This window comes from Cervus elaphus, chromosome 28 (assembly GCF_910594005.1).
Source record: "Cervus elaphus chromosome 28, mCerEla1.1, whole genome shotgun sequence".
Classification (NCBI taxonomy): Eukaryota; Metazoa; Chordata; class Mammalia; order Artiodactyla; family Cervidae; genus Cervus; species Cervus elaphus.
In genome coordinates this window covers 32,158,633-32,180,154 of record NC_057842.1, presented here as the reverse complement: position 1 = coordinate 32,180,154, position 21,522 = coordinate 32,158,633, and the positions used below count along the sequence as shown (strand labels likewise).

Sequence of the window (21,522 nt, the reverse complement as noted above, 5' to 3'; positions counted from 1 at the left end):
TGTCCTACTTTATTGATTCAACAAGTACTGTGCTGAGCACTAACAAGGTGCACTGTGTCTCACTGTGAGGAGACCAAGGGTAGTAAGATATTCTTTCTCCAAAAGAAGGCAGATTTAGCAGCAGAAATTACGTAAAAACAACCAATTGGAACCAAGCAGGAGGGAGAATTACTTTGAGTAATGAAAACATGAAGCTTTGGTCAATTTAACTAGTATTTATTTAATCACTTGTAAGTTGGAAGCAAGTTCTTGTCTTTTTTTGAAAAGATTTATTTATTTGCTGGCTGTGGTGGGCAGGTCTTCACTGCTGCACGTGCGCTTTTTCTGGTTGCTGAGAGTGGAGGTCATTCTTCCTTGCAGTGCATGGGCTTCTCATTGAGGTGGCTGATCTCCTTGTGAAGCACATCTAGGGTTCCGGGGCTTCAGTAGTTATGACTTCTGGGCTCTAGGGCACAGGCTCGGTAGTTGTGATGCATGGGCTTAGTTGCTCGATGGCATATGGGATCTTCCCACACTGAAGGCGGATTCTTAACCCCTGGACCACCAGGGAAGCCTAGGATTTCTTGTCTTTTACTGGATACTTTTCTTGCTGAAATGCATATGGAACTCCTTACTGCTCTGTCTTTATATTTTACATTTTGTTTCATCTTCTTTTCCTCTTTGTTCTCATATCTTCAAGCATAAAGTAATTGAAGAAAAATAGTAATCGAAAAAGATTCCTTGTAAAATTTTTGATTTTTTAAAAATGTGTTTAATAAGTCTAATAAAAATGTTAGCTTATTTAATGCTCAATGTTAAAAAGAAAAATACAGACCTGTGTTTGAAGAACCAAATGGAAATAATTTTATATCTCTAGATTTTTCCAGTGATTCTATAAAATTTCATGAGTGTAATAGTATAAATTCTGGAAAAATAGTATTTTTTTAACAACCAACCAATAAGTTGTTATTAATATAGTTAAACTAAACCAGCGACATAGCCCACAAGGGTTATTTCAATGAAAACAATAAGAAGAAAGGAAACGACTACTTCTGAATTACAGTGATTACTAAAATTTAAGTTATTCTAACTATCTATTTCCTTTGTGTCTGTGAAAACCCCCTAAATATGCCTTTCCAAATTTTTTGTGGAAAATTATTTAGACTAATACTTAATATTTCATCATAATTCATTCCAGTTTTTCAAGTACAGTTTTGGAAAGGCCAAAAGCTGTCTGGAGGATGGAATGTATCTGTGATATTACTAAACTCCACAAGCTTTAATGAAAGAAAAACTCAAATACTGCATATAGTTTGCTACTGTTTGTTCCAGACAGATGTTTCTGTATTATTACTGTTTACACAGAAAAATCTTTACAGCAAACATGTGATTTTATCTTTAGAATTAGGTTCAATCTAATAGCATTCCAAATAGTTCTGATGAAAGACCTAGATGCTATCTGGGCTGGAATGGTAAAACCAAGATTTCCCATTCATCAATACAATAAGTGAGTTCCATATGCTAACCTGAGATGGTGCCAAGAAATATTATTAAGTGAAAAAATACACCGTGGGGGTCATATATACAGTCTGATTCCATTTATAGTCAAACCATGACAGAAAAGTTTACATGTATGCAGTGGTTTGGGAATGGAAACCAAGGTATTCATTTCTCATTACCTGTCTGAGTAGAAGCCTCTATTTTCTTTTTTCAGTGTTTGAATTCACAGCACTGGAAACAAAAAAATTAATTCATTAATATATATAAATATATTGGGGAAGGAGTGTGTCAAGGCTGTATATTGTCACTCTGCTTATTTAACTTCTATGCAGACTACATCATGCAAAATGCCAGGCTGGAAGAAGCACAAGTTGGAATCAAGATTGCTGGGAAAAATATCGATAACCTCAGATATGCAAATGACACCACCCTTGTGGCAGAAAGGGAAGAGAAACTAAAGAACCTCTTGATGCAGGTGAAAGAGGAGAGTGAAAAAGCTGGCTTGAAACTCATTCAAAAAACTAAGATCATGGCATCCAGTCCCATCACTTCATGGCAGATAGATGGTGAAACAATGGAGACAGAAATAGACTTTATTTTCTTGGGCTCCAAAATCACTGTGGACAGTGACACTTAAAAGACACTTGCTCCTTGGAAGAAAAGCTGTAACAAACCTAGACAACATATTAAAAAACAGAGACATTACTTTGCCAACAAGTGTCCATATAGTCAAAGCTGTGGTTTTTCCAGTAGTCATGTATGGATGTGAGAGTTGGACCATAAAGAAGGCTGAGTGCCAAAGAATTGATGCTTTCAAACTGTGGTGCTGGAGAAAACTCTTGAGAGTTCCTTGGACTGCAAGGAGATCAAACTACTCAATCATAGAGGAACTCAACCATGAATGTTCATTGGAAGGACGGATGCTGAAGCTGAAGCTCCGGCGACTCATTGAAAAAGCCACTGATGCTCAGAAAGGCAGAAGGAGAAGGAGGTAACAGAGGATGAGATGCCTGGATGGCATCACAGACTCGATGAACATGGGTTTGAGCAAACTTTGGGAGACAGTGTACATGAAAGGAGGGATGGCAGCCCAGATCCTAGCAGCTCCTCCTCTTAGTAAAGATGATGTGTGTTGGAAGGAGACAACAGAAGAAGAGCCTCTAGAATTGCATTTTGTAACCTGCCCTCCCCACTCCCAAACTGCACCAAGCCCTGATATTTTCTGGGGACTGCCTCTCCTGCTAGTTACCTAGTAGGGGCTTGGTGATGGGAAATTACTCAGTCCCTCTGCACTAGGCAGCTACTCTATTCTTCCTCCCTAACCGGGGGCCAGTGGTGTTCAGATCAACTACCACGTGCTGCAGGCACGTGCCTAGAACTATTTTCTGTCCACTCAATGTATGGAAGAGGAGGCACAGAGCTGGCTAGTAAAATGTGAAGAGAGGAAAGTATAGAACTAGAAAGCTTTCTTCTAGGTACTATGTGGTTTGACCCACTCTCTCAGATGGTAAAGCGTCTGTCTGCAATGCTGGAGACCCGGGTTCGATCCCTGGGTCGGGAAGATCACCTGGAGAAGGAAATGGCAACCCACTCCAGTATTCTTGCCTGGAAAATCCCATGGACAGAGGAGCCTGGTAAGCTACAGTCCATGGGGTCGCAAAGATTCGGACACAACTGAGCGAATTTACTTACTTTACTCTGATTCTCCAAGGGCTTTCATAGTCTTTGATGTAGTTTCTTTTTTAACTTTGTGGCATCTCCAGGTTTGAATTTAGGGGAAGAAGCAGTCATACTTGTTCACGATCTGATCCTGACCACTATACCAAACACCAGCTTGGAACGTACCTTCCCCCACTCCCCCCCACCCCAATCACCTCTCTTACATCTAGCTTAATGCTTCTTATCCTTTAATTTCTTTCCTCAAGGAAGCCTGACTCATAGATTAATATATATTTCCTTACACTTGTCTATATAATGTTGACAACTGGGACTGTATAAGTATTTCTCACCTGGTCCTCTCCCTAGATGTCACAGTCTATGAAAGCAAGGAATGTCTTTTCTTTCCTATCCATGAGATCGATCACAGCTCTGGTACAATTGCTGAGATGCCGTGAATAATTTTCGAAGGAAAAGTGAAGGGGAGAAAGAACCAAGATCCATTTTCACTAAAGTGGAACATAATGTATATCTATTCAAGAGCAATCTACTTCTGAATTAGTCACATATGTAATATATAAAAAGTATGAAACCACTTCAGTATTCTTTCTTGCCTGGGAAATCCCATGGAGAGAGGAGCCCTGGTGGGCTATAGTACGTGTGGTCACAAAAGAGTCGGACACAACTTAATGACTACAAAACAATAAAAATGAAACCACAGACTGGCTTTATCCTGAATGCTAAATAACACTCGGACTTCTCATTTTATTAATATCTTGTTATAGACCAAAAGTAGATGAGTTTTCTGGAAAAGAAACATATTACAACAGAAAACAAAATGAACTCTTCATTATCCATTGAGAATAAGTGATAAAGTTACATATAAAGTTACTGCATATAAAACTATTCCAAATAAGAGTCTGTTCAATTCCCAGGATGATAAGAATTCTTCACTTAACAGCCTGAAAAACTAGGTGAAATTTTGATAAAAAAAATTAAACTTTACTGAAGAAATAACCACAGCAAACCAGTTAAATTAAATAGTAGAGCAATAAAGGGGAAAAAAAGGAAATGTTAGGCCTACTTTCAAGGTCCTCCTTTTAAACACTTTGACAATTAAATAAGTTCTCCTCCCTGTCTGTTCTAACATACAAATGAATTTCTCAGACTCTTGTCTACATGTTTCCTAGACCAGATAGTTCAGTGCTAGGTACGTCTGTCAGATTCTCGGATGCTAATAGTTCACAAAGCTTTTTAAATAACAATGTCAGGATGTAAAACGGTGTTACAACCTCAGACTGTTTTCCTTCTGATACACCAGACTATTTTAGAAGCATGCGATGCTTGCCTACAACTCTGTAATCCAGTCCTCCCTTTCTAGTACAATAAGTTAAACTTGGATACATGAATGATTAAGACATCTGCCTCCCATCTCTCCCTGCCATATCTATCAAGTTCTCCAGGGTTGTCATCTTCATTTGTGATCCATTAGAAGGTGAAGCCAATTGGTTTACAAGGAAGCAAACAAGAAACATTATCTACAAAATCTCTGCTTTCTCGGTGTTAAGGTCTTTCACAGTACAGTTTCTATTCAGGGCCAACTTTATTCTTTTTGTCTGTCACTGAGCCAGCTTTTTACTCCTTCATGTAAAATGCACACTTATGGAAGTTATCAACTACCAATTAATGGAGTTCCAAGTTCTAGAGAGGAAAATGAAAAGAAAGCTCTTGGGGAGGCAAGGCTTATACTGATAGCTAGAAATTAAGGGTAATTCATATAACTGGACAGAGCGTGACTCAGAAGGCTTAGTACATGACTCATGGGCTTTCACTGAAATAAGGCCAGCAATATGCATAGAAGAGTTCAGTGTATGCAAAAGCAGGCTGAAAAATGTATAAATCCATTATGAGGAGACCAGCATGTTGCAAAGATATATATTATGAGTAGGACTGTCTTATCAAGAAAGGTTCATAGCACCTGTGAAGGAATCAGTGGTTCCAGTGACCCAAACCAAACAGAGCACATTGTAAAATAGAGGCTCTGTGTGTATTGAGCTTGTCACTATGACTATGAATATTTCCGGTATAAGGAGGAGTTTGGGGAATACTTAATAGAACAAATAAGGCACTGGAAGATCATGAGACGTATTAAAAGCAAGTACTTCACAGACCAGTCATCTGTGCCTCTCAGCTCATTCCCAGTCCCTTCCCTGCCAGGGGACTGGCCCAAGTCTTATCGTTTTCATACTCCCTCGCTCCCCTACTTTGCATGTTCTGACAGCTTTGTGGCATAAAAGTCTATTTTCCACCCCTTCTCTTTGTCATGCTATGGACCGTATTGCTTTTTCCCACCCTTGGATTCATTTTCTACCAACACTGCTAGGGGTGTTACTAGAAATCTGATTTACTCTGGAGTTTTCTCTCCAGCTTGATTTGTTGCTTGTCTGCAACTTCCTCCACCCCTAACCATATACAGGCACACCAAAATTCTTCTATTTTCTGACTATGTGAGGCATGTTAACCTCTCAGCCAGAATCAGTAGTGGATTTATTATAGATCTTACAGATAGGATCTACTGGGAGAGGAAATGAACTGAAGGACATTGATCCTAGGTAAATGGGAGATAGCAGGTAGATTCAGAGATCTGAAAACTGTTGAATACAATCACTGGACATCAAAGTAAATAAGATAAGTGGTTTTCTTCTCTTTTTTAAAACAGAAGTGTGTTAAATGAGTGAGGTAATAACAAGGCCACACAGAGGATGGCACTAGAAAGTGAGAGGGGAATTAATACTATAGAAGATTATAAGAACACTGGTCTGAATTCTTGGTATAATACAAAAACAGAAGACAAGAGATAAATGGTCACTTTTAGTTTATGTTTCTTCCTCCAAGTAATTGTATTATATCTGTGAACATGTCAGATCATATAATATATATCCATATACTTGTTTCATAAATACATTTCATATTTATACCTTGAACGTTTTGAAAAAGACATACACAGAACTGGGAGCCTTAGGGTCATCAGAGTGGTGAATGGACTGTTGAGGGTCAAGATGGGGTGAGACTTTTCACCCCATCTATATGTTATTTCCCATTTACCTAGGTAATAAAAAGAGTTCTACTACCAACTGCTTATAAACTACTCATTCAAATTTAGCTCCTTTATTTTAAAGAAGAAAACAAGACCCAGAACAATGGTGAAAGGAGGTTGCTCGGTATTCTGCAGACAGAACCAGAGTTAGAGCCTAGAATTTTTTGCTCAGCAGTTCAGGGCAAAGTCTATAATAGCAGAAAAAAGCAAACTTACGTAACTGAATATTATGAAGATATCATTTATGGAAACAAAACCAAAATTGATAGTATATTTTAATTTCATGCTACCCTTCATGGTCTGATGCAAAATATTCTGAAAATGTTGCCATCTCTCATTTTTGAAGATGATAGTTATTTCTTCATTGTGTTGCATAGTCTTGAGTGGTTTTCTTCAACAGTGGTGACAGAAGTTTTTCTCTCACAGGTTTTCCTTTGATATTTTTTATTTATTAAAGAGTTGGGAAAAAAAAACCCTACCCATTGGAGCATACATACTAGAGAGTGGAAACATAAATAAATTTTAAAAATACATAATAGGCAGATGATGTGGGGAATCATAAAATAGGAAGGGGGATAAGGGATATAGTTTTAACACAAAGAATTCATCAATTTGTGTATTTGAATATAATTTAAAGTCTCATGTGCACGATGACTAAGGAGTAGCTTCTTTTCTGTGGGGAGGGCAGGAAAGATCTTGGGTAGAAAATACTGGAGCAAGATCTTAAAGGATAAGTGGAAATTTGCTGAAGGACAAGAAGCGTGAGGGCTAAATCTTGGGAGAGTATTCTAGGACAGATTAATAGTGAGAATGAATGATTCCCAAGCTCTACTAAAAGGATTTTGGTTCTGGGGTCCTGCAATTTGTACTTTATAAAGCCCCACAGATTACTTCAGTGTGCTGTAAAAACTGAAATCCTGTAACAGAAACAGGCACTTTTTATGGAAAAGGGGGCTTCCTAGGTGGTGCTAGTGGCAAAGAACCCGCTTGCCAATGCAGGAGACATAAGCAACACAAGTTCAGTCTCTGGGTTGGGAAGATCCCCTGGAGGAGGGCATGGCAAGCCACTCCAGTATTCTTGCCTGGAGAACCCCATGGACCGAGGAGCCTGGTGGGCTACAGTCCATGGGGTTTCAAAGAATCGGACATGACTGAAGTGACTTAGCATGCACACATGGAAACAGGCAAGTAGCTGGAAGTACAACCTGTTGCTAAGCAAGAAAGAGGCTTTATAACAAGATCAAGATTTTGAAATTTGTTATATAGGCACATGGGAGCCCAAAGGCTTTTAATCATGGGAGTTACATGAGTGATGATATCTGAATTTTAAGAAAATAACTAAGATGATGTGTTTAGTTAAGAGGAAGAAGGGAGATACTAGAGGCAGAGAAACTAGGCAGGCTACCCTCATAATTTAAATGAAAGTTGGTGAAATCTGCCATAGGTCCCTGGAACTTGCCATAGAGAGATATTTGGAGGGAGACTAGATAGAGCTTAGTCCTGTGAGATGAGAGAGAAGGATTCCAGATTTCCTGGTTTTGTGAGCCATTAACAGACTTAGAGCGAGTAGAAGAAATTAGAGAAGATGCATCAATTTGCCACTTTTCAAGAGCCCGTGGGACACAAACATGGATTAACCCAGAAGATAAAGGCAAACACAACGTTGAATGAAGGCTTAAGCAAGGTTTGGGGACAAAAAAATAAAGATTTTGGACACATTACCTTATGAATGGTACTTTGGAGCCTGGGGTCTTGGACTTGCTGAGAAAAGGTACTGATGTCCATGGAAGATGCTGAGTGAAAGAGAAGAAAATATGAGCTGCATTTAAGAAATGATCAGAGGAGAAAGAGGTAATGAAAGTCACTCATTCTTTTATGCCAAGGTGTTTAGAAATTCTTCCAAGATAGAGCAGTATCTTTTGCTTCCTTTGTACCTAATTTCCAAGGCATTATTACAGCACATACAGCAGGTATTTAATACTTGTTTTCTGCATTGATGACCTACTGACATGTGTAAGAATCAATCTTTTGCCTATTAGCAATATTTCTGAAGTCTAAATGGCCTACTATCAAATACCAATGTTATTATTGATGAATCCAAAAAAAGCATATCAAAACTGATCTTCTTGAGTAGTTTATTTTTCAGTGTTATAGCTCAACCTTAAATCTAGTTAATTAAAAAAGAAAAATTCAGACATAAACTACTCACATGAATTTTCCAAGTGGTTTAAGAATCATATGTTGACAAAACTAACACAGCATTGTGTTAGTGAATCAACTCTACTTCAATAAAAAATAGATGAAAAATTATGTGTTAACATTTATATAACTATTTTACTCTTTTTTCTAAAATTTTGGGATGTTTGTCTCACAATACTTTAGTCCTAACCATTTTAAACATTTAAAAATATCTACAATACCATTTACGTGGTTCTTGACAAGTATTAATGACATTTCAAAAGTCAAACCATCAACTATTTAATATCTTTCTAAGAAAATGATAGTCTTTTGACTAAGTGATTCTTACAGCCACATGTAGCTTATTTTTAACAGTTAGACTAATTGAATGAAAGGCAGCACTCAAAAATTGTAAGCTGTGTGATCATTGTCTCATTAGATCATCCAGTAAACCAAAATAAACCAAAAACCAAAATTCTGCATGGATTATTAAGTGAAAGGAGGAAAACTAAAATCATTTATAAGAAGGATTAACAATGGTGACTCATATGGCAGCTGGATGACCTTCAAACCAAGAAGACAAGCAGATGTGTTGAAAGAGACAAAGAAGAAAAGCACAATATATATTGGATGTGGTGGCATCTTGCAGGATTCAGGCTCATAATTTCCTAAATGACTCAGTGGCATTGCATAACTGATGCTTTGTAAAAACCAGTTACTTAAGACAACTCCAAAATTACTAAATGTTGTTTTACCGGCCTGTGTTATTAAAATCCTTCTCCACTTTACCCAAAGACACACCAGAATGGTGTGTTTACCTGCTAGATCAACTAATCTCTATTTCATTAAAAATATTTTAAGAGCCTTTACCACACACATTGTTCATTCTAATTTTCTTCATAGGTCTAAATAATTGTAGGAGTCAGAGTCATTAACCCTTCAGTATTTCCTTTGTTATTTTGAGCTTCTTCTAGAGATGTTTTAGGCATGTTTTGAAAATAAATTTCAGCCAAATATTTTTTTTTCAGGTAGAGGCAAAAGGTATGGGGGACTTTAAAGAAAAATTAGAGCAAAACTGTTGTAATCTCCAAAGGCAAAAATTTCAGTTTGGAAAAGTGGATTCTTTTTCAATTTACAGCATAAGAACAATCTTGAAAAAATAAATACTGTGGCTAACACAAGTTTCCATCTCTATAAGTTGTTCTCCACTAGAAAACCAAGCCACAAGTATATGTAAGAGTTGATAGGGGACAGGATTCTGATAGCTATTTGTCTGATCAATTCATTCATTCTTGTTCACAACTATATAAATAATTTTATCTGGAACTAGAATAAAAGACGGTTAATGACTTTACACGCACAAACGGAAGGTTGCTTTTCACTTCCAAGAATTTAGTATTAGGTCAATCTTTATTGTAGCGGATAATTAACAATTTACAGTAAAAAGCATAAATTGTTTTCTGGCATGCGTTTTGCGTTCCTGGGAAAGACGCATACTGACTAGCATCACATCTGTTTACTCATTTATCTTAGCTATGTTAATAAAATTTAGGATGTTGTAACTAGAAGCAAGTGTTTACTTTGCTAACATGCCTTTAGGAAATATACTATGTTTAGACAGACTTTTGAAAACAATCAGCTTCCGGACCAAACATCTGATAAACTGTAAAGCAAGAATAGGTCCTTTAATTTTAGATGGAGTAATGGTGACTTATTTCCTCTCATGGCAGGTGGGGGACTTCTTTTATCTACGACCGATGTGAGCGGGAAGGCCCTGCAACCTGGCTTTGTTTGAACTAGGGAATGGTGTTCAGAGCACTTCTAATGGGAACTGACCTCACAGCCTCACTTACTTATGAAGCCCAAACTCTTTCCTAATTAGTTTGTATATTACTGAAGGAGATAATTGTCTTTTATTGTATGCCAAAAGCATGATTTGGCAATAACCAATCCTAACATTTAAGTCAGTGTAGGAAATCTGAGTCTATGCCTCTAGTAAGCATTTGGAGATAGTTCTAAAATTTGTATTAGAAAAACATTTTCTAAGAGATATTCATCTTCTTTTCTCTTCTTCTCCCCCTAAATGAACAGAGGGATTTCTAAAATTTGGCTTAGAAAAAATGAAGGACAATAACATTAGATCATTGCCTCCCGTGAGTGTTTTTTTTTTTTTTTAATTTTCTTCAAATCTCTACCAAAGACTCTTAAATGACATAAACGTTAATTTATGACAACACAGCTATTGCGTTTGGTCACTGCTAACAGCCAAATGGTTGTGTGAAAATTCTAGCCTCTATTGTTCCTTTATTGGGAAAGTCTTTGAAAACCAAAATGATTTCTATGAACTTCAAAAAGGTGTGATAGCCAATTGTTTGAACGCCTGTGAGAGAATTCTCCCACTTATTCACAGAACACAGTGTTGTCATGTTGGAAACTCAAATCTACACAGGATGTTAGTGCCTGACACGTGTCCGCCGCTGTGATGTGGGTAGTACAATACCTCCAGGTTTATAAGCAGATCTGCTGTAAACAGGATGCTCATAACAGCTACAGACACAGTGCCTCCCTCGTTAGAGAAAGGTTTGAAGGTCTTTAATGGCCTCATTCGACTGGAGTAAATATGAAAAACATGTTCAAGTCCTTTTTCCAAAGATCTTTTATATTTTCTACATATATATCCCAAACACAAAATCCTATTTTAAGTCATAGACATTAATAAAATTATAGAATATTCCTCAAATATTTCAAGCAAAGCACACATAGAAGTTCCTTTTTCTTTTTAAGGGAAGCACTTCATTTTATGATAAATAAAAAATAAAGCACAAAGAGAGATTTGATTTGGGTTATTCCTGAATTCTCTTCAGATCAAAGATAATGAGTTTATTATTCTGTGAAGTATATAGAAATGCCTTTTTGATTGATGTAAATGTAAAGTTTTTCTGTATATTAAATTTTCTAGAGTTAAGCTATATCATTATGTCAAAGTATAAACCCTATTTAGTAGGATTTATGTTGTTGTAAATATAGAGCTTATAACTGTTGGCCCTTCTATCACTTTTGGAAAGATGCAAGCTAAGCAACATATTAATAATTTTCTTTGGTTGGGGATAGTTGCTCGGGAAAGCCAGTGGGAGACCTTTTAGACAGTACACTTATTCTCTATGAGTTGTCTCTACGATATGCCTTTGCTGTGTGTGCTCAGTCAATATCCTTATTAATAATCAGTAATCAATTGCGTTTCAGTTTCAGTTCTTACAAAGGACAGAATCAGTGTGATGAATCAAAAGAATATAGCAAAGAATCTGACTTTCCGGTTCAGAAGTGCTTTGTCATATCCAATTACCAAATTATTGTTACTTTTCTTAGGCTTTCTCTTTCCCTTCTTGGCATTTTACCACAGCAAACTCGCCTCAGCCTCGCCACCTCACACACACACCTCTCCCTGCCTCCTTGCAGTGAACCTGAAATCAGAAAAAAACCCACACTTCACCCACGCCCATTCTTACCTGTTTTGTTCGCTTTTCCTGCCTGTCCTCTTGACCCATCTTTTCTCTGCTTTCAGTTCTTGCTTCATGCATTAGCTGCTCATTCAAATGCTTCTCAGTTGAGAAAACACTGAGGTATGGGTTGGTTTTTTTTTTTTCCAGCTTTATCAAAGTATAACTGACAAAATTGCATATATTTAAGGTGCACAAGATGACTTGATATACATGTACATTGTAAAATGATTACCATAATCAAGTTAATTAATACATCCATTATCTTACAGTTCTCTCTTTTTGTCTGTGTGTGTGGTAAGAACACTTAAGAGCTATTCTCTTAGCAGCTTTTAAGTACACAATGTAACGTTATTATTATTTTTAAAAATATTTATTTATTTATTTGGCTCTACCAAGTCTTAGTTGTGGCACACAGTAGCTTTAGTTGCAGCTTTTCAGATCTATTTCCCTGAGCAAGGATTGAACTTGGCCCCCTGCCTTGGGAGCCTCGCGTCTTAGCTCCTGGACCACCAGTTAAGTCCCACATACAGCATTACTAATTATGGTTACCATGCTGTACATTAGATCTTCAGAACATAGTCCTCTTATAATTGTAAGTTTGTACTTTATTTAGTGAAGTAGAGTTAGGTATATGGTAAAGTGATTTCAGTTTTATATATATATATATATATATATATATATATATAGGAATACATAGTCTTTCTCAGATTCTTTTCCCTTCTAAGTTGTTAGAAAACATTGAGTAGAGTTCCCTGGGCTACCCAGTAGGTCCTTGTTGGTTACCTGTTTTATATGAAATTATGTGCTCTTTGATCAACATCTCCACATTTCTCCCATCCCCCAGCAACTGCCATTCTACTCTCTGGTTCTATGAGCTTGATTGTTTAGATTTCACATAAAAATGAGATCATACAGTATTTGTCTTTCTCTGTCTGGCTTATTTCACTTAGCCTAATAGGTTTCTTGAGTAGACAGTCAGCTACTTCTCTTGGCCTGTGCAGGCATGATTAGAGATGAGCAGAATCTGGCTCATAACCTAAGTATCCTACATGGAACATCACACTGTATATGTGGAAGTATTTTAAAGTCGATTATAAATGTCATAGCAACTCCATAGCAAATCTAATCTCAGGTATTTGTCTTTATCTCAGAACTTTTACCCCAATTCCAGGCTCATAAGCAAATGATTACAACAAAAACTTAACTTGCCCAAACTGAAGTCACATTTATTCCTTCACCAATCCCCAAATGTTCCTTCTTCATGTTTCCCACTCCTTTGTAGTAGTGCATGATCAGTTACCCCCTCATTCAGACTCTTACACACATGTAATCACTCAACAAATACTGTCAGCGTTGAAGCCAAATTCTTTAAATCCCAACTCTATCATTTACTAGCTATGTGACCTTGTGGAAATTTCTTAACCTCTCTGAACCTCAATTCCCTCATCTTTAAAACAAGAATAATAACATCTGCTCCACAGGTTTAATGTAAGGTTGAAATGACATAAAGTAAGTAAAATATCTAGCATAAGGCTTGGAACACAATAAAGACTCAAGAAACATTAGTTTTCTTCCTTAACTCTTTCTCTCACACCATTGCCATCCTTCAGTGATTGAGTCTGTGCCTTTAAAGTAATTAATAATTAATTCATTCAATAAATATTCATTTATTCTCTCATAGCTTCCCTGGTGGCTCAGATGGTGAAGACTCTGCCTGCAATGCGAGAGACCTGGGTTCAATCCCTAGGTCAGGAAGATCCCCTGGAAAAGGAAATGGCAACCCATTCCAGTGTTCTTGCCTGGAGAATCCCACGGACAGAGGAGCCTGGTGGGCTACAGTCCATGAGGTCGCAAACAGTCAGACACGACTGAGCGACTAACACAACACAAACTATTCTCTCATATTTTTAAAAGGTACTCAAAGTACGGGAGCACAGCTGAGAGAGAGAGAAAGAGAGACAGAGAGAGAATACAGGTACTAGGTTACATCTTATACTCTGTGTCCAACAGGTATGGAATACTGCCTTGCACGTGAAAGTGAAAGTGAAGTCGCTCAGTCGTGTCTGATTCTTTGTGACCCCATGGACTGTAGCCTACCAGGCTCCTCCCTCCATGGGATTCTCTAGGCAAGAGTACTGGAGTGAGTTGCCATTTCCTTCTCCAGGGGATCTTCCCAACTCAGGGATCGAGCCGGGGTCTCCCGCATTCCAGGCAGACGCTTTAACCTCTAAGCCACCAAGGAAGCCTTGCACGTAGTAGGTGCTTAATAATTGTTGGTGGCAGTGCTGTGATAAGCCTAATAATGCATTCTTCTTTCACTGATTCTTTCTCACTGTTGCACTCTTTACACACAAAGTCAGTACAATTTTATTAAGGCTCATATTTTGGTTGGGGAAGAAGCTTTGGGAGCTTCAATTATTGACTCAGCAAACCACAGGATGTCTGTGCAGAGAGCAGACCACAGTGGTCTGGTGGCAAGCTTGCGCGGACATGTATACCCAGGGACCCTCCAGAGCTTCCAGTTACCCCATGTGACCTTTCACCACCTCAGCAGTGACACAGAATCTCTGCTTTTACTGATTTTTGAGCCCTTAAAATCCCTCTCAAATCCCTCCTATTTAACAATTACAGTTTCATAAACAGAAAGCTTCAATTTAAAATGAAAATAATGAAAAAAGTGTGCAGCAAATGTTTATTGTGTGACTCTTGCCTCTGAACTCAAGATCAAGTAAACTTTCTGTTTTCCAAAATCAGAATTCACAGTTCTTATAGAAATGTAAAGAGAAGGCCATTTGAATGCACATATTCACTACCTTTTCTGGAATGTAGTAACAGTTCCCCCCACCCCCACCCCGCCTGCCACTCTCCTGAAAATATCCTACACTTGAAAGAAAACTGTTGTTTGTTTTTAACAAAGTGAAATAACTACCCTCAAAGATAAAGGATCAGTGAAAGTGAAAAGTGAAAGTGTTAGTTGCTCAGACGTGTTCTACTCCTTGTAACCCTGTGGACTGTAGCCTGCCAGGCTCCTGTCTGTGGAATTCTCCAGGCAAGAACACTGGAGTGGCTAGCCATTCCCTTCTCCAGGGGATCTTCCCAATCCAGCATCCGAACCCAGGTCTTCTGCATTGAGAAGGATGCTTTATCATCTGAGTCCCCCAGGAAGCCCAAGATAAAGGATCAAACAATTCATAAATATAGAAATAATATTAGATTTAGGATTAAAGATCCAAACTTCAATGACATAGTGTTTTAAATGGCAATTTTAAAGAAATTTGGAAATAGTTTGATATTTTTTGGTGGTATGGGGTTCTCAGAAGAAGAAATTCAGGAGTTGTGCTTAGTGATTGGCTTGGGGTTCATTAAATTTCAGAAAAAAACTTCTCCCAGGGTTGATTTTCAACAACTTTCACATTCTAGTGACCACTCTTGTATATGTTGAGTTCATGAGATCAAAAGATTTTGCAAGAAGAAAACATTCAGGCAGAGAAATGGAAGATGGAGATAGGCATTGAGTTGCAAAAACTTTTCAATCAAACCCAAACCAGGTTCCTTAATTTTTCAAACCTGTGCATTTTAAGAAAATGTAATCCACATGTGTTTTATTCACTTACAATGAAATCATGGAATCTTTAAAAACAACTGTTTAATGTCCAAAAAAAAAAAAAAACACCTCATTTTGATGTTTGAGCTTCCTCCAGTCAAAATCAGAGCTGTGTTTCTCCATCAGAAATTGATTTGAGGATCAAAGGCTGAGATTCAGTTCAAAACTCTAAACCTCTTCTTCTGAGGTGAATGTTTAAAATCCATCAAAAGAACTGTCCCTCTCAGAGAACTCATAAACTGGGGAGAGATTTTTCTCTTTTAAGTCTGTTTGACCATAGGATTGGGGGCAATTTTTATTTGGGGACGTTTGAAATGTCAAAAATCTTTTATTTTTCAAAAAGCAATAAGGCAAAGGCAAAACCAGTGTGTTGTTGTGCTTTTCCATTCTGCGAGATCAGATCAGTGCACCAAATATCAGTTAAGCTGTTTAGTGTTGCATTAGTCAGGGTTTTACAGAGATACAGAACCAATAGGATACATGCGTTTATATATAAAGAGATTTATTGTAAGGAACTGGCTTTCATGACTATGGAGGCTGAGAAGTTGCAAGATGGGCAGTCTGCAAGATGGAGACCATGTTTGTAATCCCCCTATGAGTTCAACAGCCTGAGAACCACATGAGCTGATGGTGTAAGTTCCAGGCTGAAAGCCTGCAGGCTCAGGATCCAAGAAGGGCTGATGTTTCAGTCCATGTCTGAAGGCTGAGAAAGACCAGTTTTCCAGCTCAAACAGTCAGGCAAGATGACTTTCCTCTTATTCACACTTTTTCTTCTTGTCAGCTCTTCAGCTGATGAGGTGAGGTCTAACTACATTACAGAGGGCAATCTACTTTACTCAGTCAATGGCTTCAGATATTAAGGTCCTCCATAAACCCTCTCATAGACACATACAGAATAATGTTTGGCAAAATGTTTCGGCACCCTGTGGCCCAGTCGAGATGTAAAATTGACCACCGTAAGAGAGTTCTAGAACAGTTTTAATCACTGAAAATGCCATGCTAACTATGTGCGCTCTTTTCTTGAAAAACTAATAGTCTAGAAAAGGCAGTCAAGCACGTAAATACGAAATTTCAGTGCAAGGTGATAAATCCAGTAATGTACGGGCAAGCGTGAGAGTGATTAACTCCACTGAGGTCCGATAAGAAGCGTTAGGTATCTGGTGGGAAAATGTTGAAAAACAAAAATTTTTGTTTTTTTTTTTTCACTTTACATGACTTCTATGTGGTTCAAATAACTTAATAATACTAATTTGTATTTATTGAGTTACCACTCTGTGCTTGGTAGAGTGCTAGGCAGTTCATCTTGAATCCTCACAACCTATTAAGGGTGGTGTTGTGATATCATTGTATGATTGATTAAAATGAGATCAGGAAGGTTAAATAGCTTTTCCTAGTTTTCCTAGTGGGATTCAAATCCAGGGTCACTTGGTTGATTCCAAACTTAATGTCCTTTTCATTATTCCATACAGCTTTTTCCTTAAGGGTGTTTACCAAAACATTTGTCAGTTTACTTTTTGAATAAAAAGTGTTCTGAACTCTGAAAATAGAAGGGACAATCTGATCGAGTATCAGCTCTATTGGAGAAGAAAGTGATTGCTGCCCTAATATTACCAGGGGAATCCTGGCAGATTTCTTCATGATTAAATTAGAGGTAGTGTAGGGAGTGGTGATGGAAGCAGCAAGATTCTCCCCTAGAAAATACACGTGTAAACATCAGCAGTTGGTTAGAAGACTGTTTCTTAAATAAAATCACAGTGGCAAGCACTGAAGGAAATGGCAATTTTCCTGGGCAGCCAGTTCCGGGGTAAAGGGCGGCCCACCTGGCCGGGGTCCACTGGAGACTCCGGACTGTCGGGGTCACAGCCCTGGCCTGACTACAGCTTGGCTGGCCAGGACCGTATTCTAGAATTTTATTTTTAAAGACAAACAAAACAAATCAAAGCAAAAATAATTTTTGTCACATCCTCTTGAACACAGTCTACACTCACATTCACTCATTTGTGAATATATGTGAATAAAAACAGGTGCACACAGAAGTCCATTTTTTGACAGGAAAAAAAAAAGATAAAGGGTAATTAATACTCAGAGGAAAATGAGTAGATGATACCTGAAAATATAGACTAATGATGGAATGAGGAATAGGATGAAAAAGTTCAATGGGTAGTAAGGATGAATGCATGAAATATGGTTGGTATCAGCCGCACAATCTATATCCAGTCACTGACTGCTTCAGGGAAGAATTTGAAGCTGATTGCTGTGACTTCCAACCCATCTACCCTTGATACAACTTTCAAGAGTCTTTGAGGGGTTTTGTTGTTCTTTTAAATTCCCAGTATGTGAAGTAGTGACACTAAAATCTTCTCTTCTGTCAGTTATTGGGGATTGCTTGAGATATCTCATCGCAGTTTGGAAATCATAAACTTTTGAATCCTGGGCTCAAATCCCAGCTTTCTCCCTTCTCTCCACATTTCAGTCACCTTATTAGTTATTGCCAAGGTGACAGTAGGTGGCTAATACTATCCACCTCATGAGACGTGTGAGAAGCAGAGCAGCTTAAAGCAAACAAAACCTGGCTCACAGAACTGAGGGTGCTTGGGAGTAATTATTAATTTAAAGATGATCAATACCAAGGTATGAGAGAACACTGAAATGACTCAGCAGGCCTTGAATTTACTTTTTAACTCAGAAAAATAAATAGATAAAAGAGTGCAGAAAGAACAAGGAACAAGTGCTCTCTTGATAAGATGGCCTCAAACACTATGCTCTGGTCTGTGAAGAATAATTTTTTTTTTCTTTCAGAAGCATCTCTTAAATACTTACAGTGTTCTTCTTTTCTTATGCACACATATCAATGGGAAAATCATACGTCAAAAAACGAGCTCCTTTGTGAGACCAAGAGTCAAACTTTTCACTCCAGTAAATGAGTGCTCAGAGGATGACCTTAGATTCACCACAGGCAGAGGAAGGTAACTGAAAAATGTAAGTATAGAAATAATCTATTTTTAGGTTCTACATGCCTTAGCATAATACACATGTTACTTTATCGAATTTATCATGCTAACAAAACCACTTTTATGGAATTGACTCCTATGTGATCTGTTGGTCCTATTTGAATATTATTGTGAAATACTGGATAGTCACTTAACATCTCTAAGCATTAGTATGAAACTTGGGAATAATAATATCTATTTCACAGTGTTATTATGGATATTAAATAAAATAATTGTCAAAATATTAAGCATATTGTTTGAAATGGAGTAGGCAGTGTTCATAGTGTTAAAAAATGAGACTTAGAAGCCTAACGTCCTGTTAGCTTATGCTTGGTTGCTCATTCGTATCTGACTGTAGCCCACCAGGCTCCTCTGTTCATGGGATTTCCCAGACAAGAATAGTGGAGTGATTTGTCATTTCTTCTCCAAGGGATCTTCCAGACCAGGGATGGAACCTGCATCTCCTATATTGGCAGGTGGATTCTTTACTACTGCTGACTTGTCTTGTTTCTAATTTTTTCTAATTCAGTAGATTGTCAAAAATATAATTTAACATTTAATATTTTATCTCATTAAAGTCAAATAATCAAATGTCTCTAATAGCTTTCCATAAACTGTTTTCCTTACTTTTGGGGAAATTACCTAGATCCTGTCATTGATGTAGGAGTCCGTAGAATCTAAAATAGTGAGATAATTTTGCAGGGAAGTCATTAAAGAGAAATCAACATGAAAAAGAAAATACATAAAATATATCTTATTTATAAAGCAAGCAGGAATAAATATAGGTCATTTTAGACCCTGACTTGTAGACATATGATGAGTGTTTGTAGGCAAGAAGTACATCGAAAGTATATAAAGGACGGAGTTTCTTTTCCATCACATAAGAAATATCAAGGCTCTTGCAACAGTCTTCTCATGACTAGAATCATAGTACAAAGTCAAACCAAAGACACATCCTACTCTAGGAATTATACTTTATTCTCATCTTTCCTTTCCCTGACTGTTACAGTGAGGTGATGAGTTCCAGCTTGCCATGTGAAGGAGGTTGGGAGATGAGAGAAAGGAGAAAAAACTTATTTTAAAAGATGAGCTATTTGCAACAACATGAATAGACCTTGAGGGCATTATGCTAAATGAAATAATTCAGACAGAGAAAGACAAGTAGGGTATGATCTCACAGGTGGAATCTTCAAAAACAAAACAAAACCAAAACCAAACTTGTAGATACAGAGAGCAGATTGGTGGTTTCAGAGGGACGTGGGCAAAATGGATGAAGGGGGGAGTCAAAGTTACAAACTTCCAGTTATAAAATAAATAAGCCTTGGAAATGTAATGTGCAGCAGGGTGACTGTACTTAATAATATAGTACTGCATATCTGAAAGTTGCTGAGAGTAGATCTTTTTTAAAAAAATATTTATTTATTTTTTACTGTGCTGGCTGCTCATTGCCGTGTGGGCTTTCTCTAGTCGTGGGGAGCAGGGCTTACTCTCTAGTTGCAGTGCATGGGCTTCCATTGCAGTGACTTCTCTCGTTGGGGAGCACAGGCTCTAGGGCACACGGGCTTCAGCAGTCGTGGCTCATGGGCTCAGCACTCACAGTCGCCAGGCTTTAGAGTACAGGCTCAATAGCTGTGGTGTACTGGCCGTAGTTGCTGCAAGGCATGTGGGGTCTTCCTGGACCAGCGATCAAATCTGCATTTCCTGCATTGGCAGGCAGATTCTTAACCACTGAACCACCAGGAAATCCCGAATAGACTTTTTCTTTTCTAACAACATTTAACAGTTTATTGAGTCCTGGAGAATAACTGGATAGTTAATTCCACACATTTTTGGTGAAGTCAGCGAGGATGAATGTATACGTGCTCAGTCGCTCAATCATGTCTGATTCTTTATGACCCTATGGACCATAGCCCACCAGGCTCTTCACTCCATGGGATTCTCCAGGCAAGAATACTGGAGTGGGTTGCCATGCCCTCCTCCAGGGTGTGTTCCTGACCCAGGAATCGAACCATGCCAAGAGTAGATCTTCAATGTTCTCATCATAAGGAAAAAAAAGTGTTTGCAGCTTGTAAGGTGACAGGTGTTGACTAGACTTTTGTGGTGATCATTTCCCCATGTTTACATATTTCTAGTCATTATGTTGTACACCTGAAACAATATAATGTTAGATGTCAGTTATATCACAATTAAAAAAACAAAAACAAACCATTTCCTGATTAGCTATCTGATCACACCTTCAGCAGCTCAGCCCACTTCCCTATACTCACTTCTTTCTAGCTTTGCTGATTCTTCTCTGTGAAACACCATTTCTGTGTGACCTTTGAGATGCTTATAGATGCCACGCCTGGAGCCTTCGTCCCTTGCAAATAGTCTCCCTTACCAGTTATATTCATCCCCCACCACCGCAATAACCTTTTCAAATAGTCTCTCTCTCACACACACAAAAAAAGTCCTGTTGGAAATCTTGGGTCAGTATCTGAATAAGGTAAAAAAGCAATGAAGCTGTCTATGCTGGCATTAATAACATTTGAAAAGATGCAGATCACCAGGTTGGTTCTGATCACTAGAAAACATAGGGTGCACGTCTGTGTGTGGCACTAAACAGAGATGTCTAGCTACGCGTGTATAATTCTGGGCTATGTTTGATGAAAGCATTGTTAAGGCCAGGAAGCCCAGGGTTCTGCTTGTTCAGATGTGCCTGGTGTAGGAGGGGACTCAGGGACTAAGTGACACTACCCCGTATGTCCAGGCATCCAGAGAGACTGCCAGTTAGAGACTCTGACACTGATCAAAAGAAATCGGGAAGAAACGACTGCTGAGAAAGAGGCTGCTGAGGCTCTTTTCTAATCCATGTTTCAGAGGGCAGGTTGACAAGTACCTCCTTCTCTATGGGAAAGCAGAGTCTAGGATGTGTAACACTTCTTAGGCACTGAATAGACAGTTTAAGAGATGCATATTTATCCATGCAAACAAACAAGGTAACGTCTTAAGGATGCTACGTAATTTGAAACAGGTTGA

The 21,522-nt window shown here is 38.1% G+C and overlaps 1 long non-coding RNA gene across 1 annotated transcript; it reads right to left on the bottom strand.

The window, feature by feature from the left end:
• Positions 1–240: 240 nt before the first annotated feature.
• On the bottom strand, positions 241–11,992 carry LOC122685449. Its single transcript, XR_006338393.1, has 4 exons — positions 11,917–11,992; positions 7,955–8,025; positions 1,659–1,710; positions 241–672 (listed from the first exon to the last, which is right to left on the bottom strand). It is a non-coding gene; the product is annotated as an uncharacterized LOC122685449 (long non-coding RNA).
• Positions 11,993–21,522: the final 9,530 nt, after the last annotated feature.